Genomic DNA, 6,440 nt, shown 5'->3' with positions numbered 1-6,440 from the left:
TCTTCTATTAGGATGAACCTTCTCCTTGCTCTTCACGAGGCTAGCTCCTTCTCCTCTGGTCTCTTCTAGTCTCTACCAGAGATACTTTCCCTTATCATCTTTTCCTCCCTCCCCGTGCAGCTCTTAGTTTACATAACTTATGTAATTGTTGTTTGTAGGATGTGAGTTAAGTGGCAGCTAGATCCTGCGATTGCCTTGCTCAATACTGGTGAGCACTCCCTCTGTTCCTCCCCCTCAAGAAAAACTTTATTAGGAGAGATGGGCTAGTAAAAACATACCGTTTTAATAAGGGCATTTCATAAGGGCATTTTATGGCCAACAGAGGAGGGACACTTTAGAGGGTGTGTAAATCGGAGAAAGGATCCTGGTGGAAAAAAATGCTACTTGATTCCAGCAAAATATCATTTAAAGGCCCTAGGAAGTGGAGAAATGAAGGGTTTCCTGGAAGAGAGAGGGTGATTAAAGGTGCCAGTAAATATATGGGTGGGCATCAGAAGACCCATATTGCACATCTCTTTTTTTAAATTTTTTTAATAGAGGCATGTTTATTTATTTGTTTGTTTGTTTATACATGCACTGGGTACAGTCAGAAGCGCGGGAGGGTGAGAGAATTCACCAGAGCCAGAGCGGGGAGCAGAGCAGGCAGAGGGACCGAAGTACACTGCTGAGGGGAGCAGAGGGGCGGCAGGAGAGGTCTGCGGGCCATGTGGGACCCTCTGGGAGGCCCTGCACATCTCTTGATATTATTAGAGTTCTCCAGAGAAAATAGAACCAGTAGTTAAGTTGTGTGTATGTATTATGTGTGTGTGTGTGTATACCCATGTGTGTGGGCTGGTAATTGAGAAATTTACAGGGCAGGTCCGCAGACTGGAAGTCCAGGGATGAGTTGATACTTCAGTTGATTTAGAAGGCAGTCTGGAACCAGAATTCCTTTTCCTTGAGAGCCTCAATATTTTCATTTGAGGCCTTCAACTGATTGGATGAGGGCCACCCAATTTATGGAGAATAATCTGCTTTACTCAGATTCTGTTTGATTTAATTATTAATATATTTTAAAAAATACCTTCACAGCAATATCAAGACAGGTGTTTGCCCCAAGAATTGCATATCATGGCCTCGCCAAGTTGGCACATATAATTAAAGAAAACATTTTTCTATTGTGACTGAGGAGTGTACCAGACCTCATTCAGGGGACATATATGTATTGATTTGGCCTGTATACTTTAACTTACAACCATTTCCTTACTATCCAAACTTTTTCTGGGCATAAGGGGAGTTGCCCACTTCAAAGGATTGCCACTTGAGTAAGACCATTGAATAACATGATTTTACAGTAAGTCTGTGTTCAGTGAATATAAAAAAAAAATAAAATACAAGCTTAAATCACATCTTGGTTTTCCCCTGCTGCCAAACACCTGCTTTTTGTTAGTTGTGGTATGCAGGGGAACTTTATCAATTTTAATATTAGAATAAGCAAAAGGCAATTATGAAAATAAGTCATTAGAAAAACAACTTTTTCCTTTTCTCTTTTTGCAAAATGAATGTGACTAACTCACAGCATTCCAAAGGCTTTTGGAATTCCAAGTGACTTTTGGCTTTATGTTTTTTTTTTTTAAATGTATCATCAAACACTAGCAGCATTATGTGTTGGGACTTGCACTTGTATTATCTTATCTTCACAGTGGCCCTTTGAATTTGGGATAACTACCCTTATCTCGCAGGTGAAAAAACTGAGGCCTAGAGGGACTCGAATCCTGGACATGTGGCCAATAAAGGCTGGCGTCATCAAAAAGGTCTTAGACTATAGGCCTGTGTTCTTTCTGTTGTGCTAAGGTGGGAGTCAGTAGGCAGTGAGAGCTCAGTGGATCATTTGTGCAGAATTGTTCTCTTGGTTTAAAAACCTGACTGCAGATCTTTTGAAGTTTTGAATGGAGGAAAATAAATGTTTTGGATTGGCAAGTTCATTTCAGAGGACATTTTACTTAATATATCTTATCTTGTGCCACCTGCCCCCTGCTCCCCCATGGTATTGCAGGACACTAGCTTTTCCCCTCAGGTAATTCATGATTATGAAAATTTCCTAATACTGCACATTCTCTAGCTGAAAACCTCAAAAATATAAAACAAAAGACACCATAATCAAGATTTAGAAACTATTATTTGAGTAAATGACAAAAGATTAACTTCTAAAAGTATAAATAAATACATAAATGAGGAAAATGTAAGCCAGTATAAAAATGAGCATATAATATAATGGGAAGTTTATCAAATAAATAAAACAAAAACAATGACATATTTATAGGTGTGACAAAAAGGAGTGATAATGTTGGCAAAATTCTCAGGAAACAGTCATCCTTATATACTATTGTAATAGTAATGATACTGTGCAGTCACTTTGGAAGGCAACTTTACCATATTTATCAAAATTGTATGTGCATATAGGTATGCTTTGACCCAGCAATTCCATTCTTGTCAGTCATGTAGGTATGCAAAGATTAACATACATAAATATGTAGATGGAGATATATATGTATAGTACATGTGATCCATAAATAGAGAAGTATATGTTATATATGTATGCATATATTTATGTATATATAAACATATATACATATACATATATAGGTGCCCTTTGACTCAGTAATTCCACTTCTGTAAGTCATTTAAGTTTGGCAAGAATAATATATATTTGTGTCTATATGCACACAAACAGTAAACCTGAGTTTTAGAACCTTTCTGTGGGGGTTTCTGATATGGAGTCTCTATTAAGAACCATTTCTTTATGTTGGTCCCCATGATTGGTGGGTACACCATCACTAAACTGATATAATAAGTATCTGGGGGTAAATGGAACATGAAATACTAATTTTTCCCTAGAAAAGAGGTGACATTAAATTTATCAGCTTATGATGGCATTAAAACAGATCAAAAGTCTCCTGAGATACTTGAATAGTCCCATAGGAGATATATCAAAGACAGTCCAGAGATTAGAGAGTAGTAGATGGTGATAAACATTTTAGGCAGGGTTATAATATGTAACTCTAGCTGTCATGTTGAGAGGCAAGACAGAGGACTGTAAGGGGTATTGTGGTGCCCTAAGAAAGGTGGCAGAGCTTAACAACTCACAACCCCCAGATGGCTACTGGCTATAAATATGTCTGGCACACTCCACTCCTCTACTCCTCTGATGACTCATACTCCTATGTAGGTTTGTGAACAAAATAAACTGTTTACTGTTTTAGTTATAAAGTCATTACAAAGTATGTAATAACTTACAATGAAATTATTTAAAGTTTACTCTGACAAACTCTGAACAAATCTTGAAAAGCAGTGGGTCATCCTTATATATATTTGATTTAGGACTTTATTGAAAGCCACCGAAAGTGCAGACACATGTACAGACTAGTGTCTACGATCTGGTGCTAACAAAAGTAGAATTCTCAGGGAGACATACTTTTTAGCTAAGGCAAAGAAATGTAGAAATTTGTGAACGAATAATAAGAGAGAGGGGAGTTTGTCTAAAATGAAATGGAGATCCAGAAGTCACATAAGAGCAGGTCCAACGGAAGTAGCCCCAGTCATATCATAATATAGAGGAGTCCAGTGAGAGTATAAACAGAAGATTATGAATTTTGGGAGGAGGCCAAATATGAAAGGGAAATCATGCGTGGCTTAATTACTGTAATTAGTTTTTAAGTTTTGACTTTGCCTCTGTTGTAAAATATTTTCTGTGCCAGCACTGATTCTATTTTTCTCCAGGAGCTTCTGAGTGGGAAGAGGACTAATAGGTGTTTGGGCTCCTTTGTAAACTTCCAGTATAATGTAGATATGTAATGGCTGTGAGACAGTTGGCCTATCATCTTAATACATCTCTCAAAGTTATTTCCTCCACCCTGCTCCCCCAGCAAAATCTTTGGTTTGGTTTTCAAACTTCAAATCAATAAATTAAAGTTGGGTGTTTAGTTTCCACATTAATGCTATTTATATTTTTATACTTAATATGTAATCCGTGCTAGTTTTTAGAGTTTATTAGCAGCACTGGCTTCAAAGCAAATTTTCCTTTGCATTTTTTTGCAAATTTTCCAAAGCAAATTTAATAAGGGGATACTATATAAAATTATTATTTTTATAATTTTTTTTTCCTTATGCAAGGAATGATATTAAAATCTGGCTAGGGGATTCAAGAGGCAAATAAGGAATAATCTCATTTGTTATAACTGAGCTTGAGAGAAATTTTATAGATAATCAAGAAGGTAGGGGAAAATTTTTACAAGCCCCATCTGCATGTAGACAATATACAGTTTGTTCTGGTTTCATGTTACTAATTCTGTTGAACAATTACCCATCTTCAACAAAACAGGAGCATATTCCTCTTATTCTTTTTGTTGCTTCCTTGCATCTCATGCTCTGCCTCCTGAAATGGCTGGCATGTACACATTTCAGTGACATAGAATTCTTCATTAATTGGCTAGTCTGAAAGCAGATCACTGTAGTTAGAATGACACTGGCTTTTGCATTTGCTTTGGAAGGAAGTCACCAAGTCTCAAAGTGCTTCCTGAGATGGCTTCTATTATTTTTGTAGATCATTATTTCTATTTGCTCTAGTTTTGGTAGAGTGACAATGTATTGAACATTGGAAAAGTTATACTCTATTATAAAAACAAAAACAAAATAACTACTGGTAAAGTATAACAGGAAAATAGGCATACCTTTTGTTTTTTAAAAAATATTTAATAGGTAATTATAGAAGTGGTAAAAAAAAAAAAATCACCACTGACTATTACATGTTATAGAAGTAGTTTGTTTTTAACATTCCCATAAAGGATAGGCAAGATAGAACTGCAATGTAAATCTATGTTAGACTAGTATTTATTCACTAATGGTCAGTTATAGAGCTTTATAAGATGAATTATTTGATCCTGGCTACTATATTATTTTTGCCACAATACAGAAATAAAATAGCATAAAAACATTCCTAGATACACACTTTCCCAAAACTATTGGGATTTTATGAATCTTCAGCTCTCCTTTTAAAAACTTGTTTCCTTAGATATAAAATTACTAATTTTCGTTTTTGGAGCACAGGAAATTTTAAGTAGATTTTGCTTTCGTAGTAAGTCATTCTTGGCTTTTCATATTTGGCTGTAAAAGGAAATATAAAAATGAGGCCAAGTTAATAAATTAGTGAATTCTGAATTTATTTCACTTGAAGATCTTTTTGGAATGAATGTCATCTAGGATTCATAAAACACTGCTTATCTTTTTAGGCACAGAAGTGAATTTGTGTATTTTCCTATAATTCCACATTAGAGGCAGAAGCAGGATTCGTGTATATGTACAGTAGATATATTTGTTTGCAGGAATTTACTTGTACATCTATTAATAAATTACCATTTCAGTGTACCAGCTGGTAACTGATTTTCAAAAATGTTGTGGCTTTGCTTTATATATTTAAAAAACATGCCTAAAGCAAAAAATGTCATATGTTGCTCTAAGCTCCACAACCACATTTCCTCCCAAACCCTGAATTCTCGTATTCACAAAGGTAAACAATGCAGTAAATTTAGTAACAACAAATTAATCTTTGGAATAATAATAATAATCTTTTTAATTCTCTTCTCCATTGTAGTTATGAGCAGTTTTTTAATTTCATGCTCTATGTAGAAATGTAGAGAAAAATAAAAAATCAAAAGAACCTAATTATAAAAACTTAAATGGAAAAAAATGCCTATTTAAGAGTCTCATCCCTGCCCTTTCCTGGTGCATACTGGTTCTCACTTCTCTCTTGCTGTTCAGCATTATCAGTTAACAGCTCCCTTTGCCTCCATTTGCTTTGAAGACACCCACTTCCAGTTTCATTTTATTTAATGGAGGTTAGTGATATACAGAGGATTATACGAAATGTCACAGCCACATTTTGTAGTTTTAGTTTTTAATGTCACATTGCCACCAGAACCCACACTTTCTTTGTAAGAATGAAATCCATATTTCATATATTTATTTCAAGATATTATTTTTCAATACACAGCTTTATGTAATTAGCAAATCTTGAAACTTAGAAGACAAAATAAGAGATTCCACAAATCAAATGTAAGATTTTAAGGGATGACTTGATTTTTACAGAGAATGCTTCTTAGTAGTTACAAAAAACCATACATTTTAGAAGTACTATTCTTGTAGCCAATAATGATTGGGAGCTCATGTGATAACGAGAATTGAATTTGAAAATGGGGATTGCATTATATTCATTCCAAAGTATTTTTAGGCCTTTCTTTAGGAGGTTATTCTCTACACGGTCAACATTTTAAAATAGATTTAAAACAATTTGTTTAGATTTACTAGATATTATAGAAAGAAAAAGTCCCCTAGAAACTTATAAGGGAGTCCGTCATGTTTCTATTTAAAAAAAAAAATCAGTTGACTTTATATCCATCAATAAT

The sequence above is a fragment of the Talpa occidentalis genome, unplaced genomic scaffold (assembly GCF_014898055.3).
Source record: "Talpa occidentalis isolate TD23 unplaced genomic scaffold, MPIMG_talOcc4v2.1 talOcc4.7, whole genome shotgun sequence".
Taxonomy (NCBI): domain Eukaryota; kingdom Metazoa; phylum Chordata; class Mammalia; order Eulipotyphla; family Talpidae; genus Talpa; species Talpa occidentalis.
Note: the sequence above shows the minus strand (reverse complement) of the source record.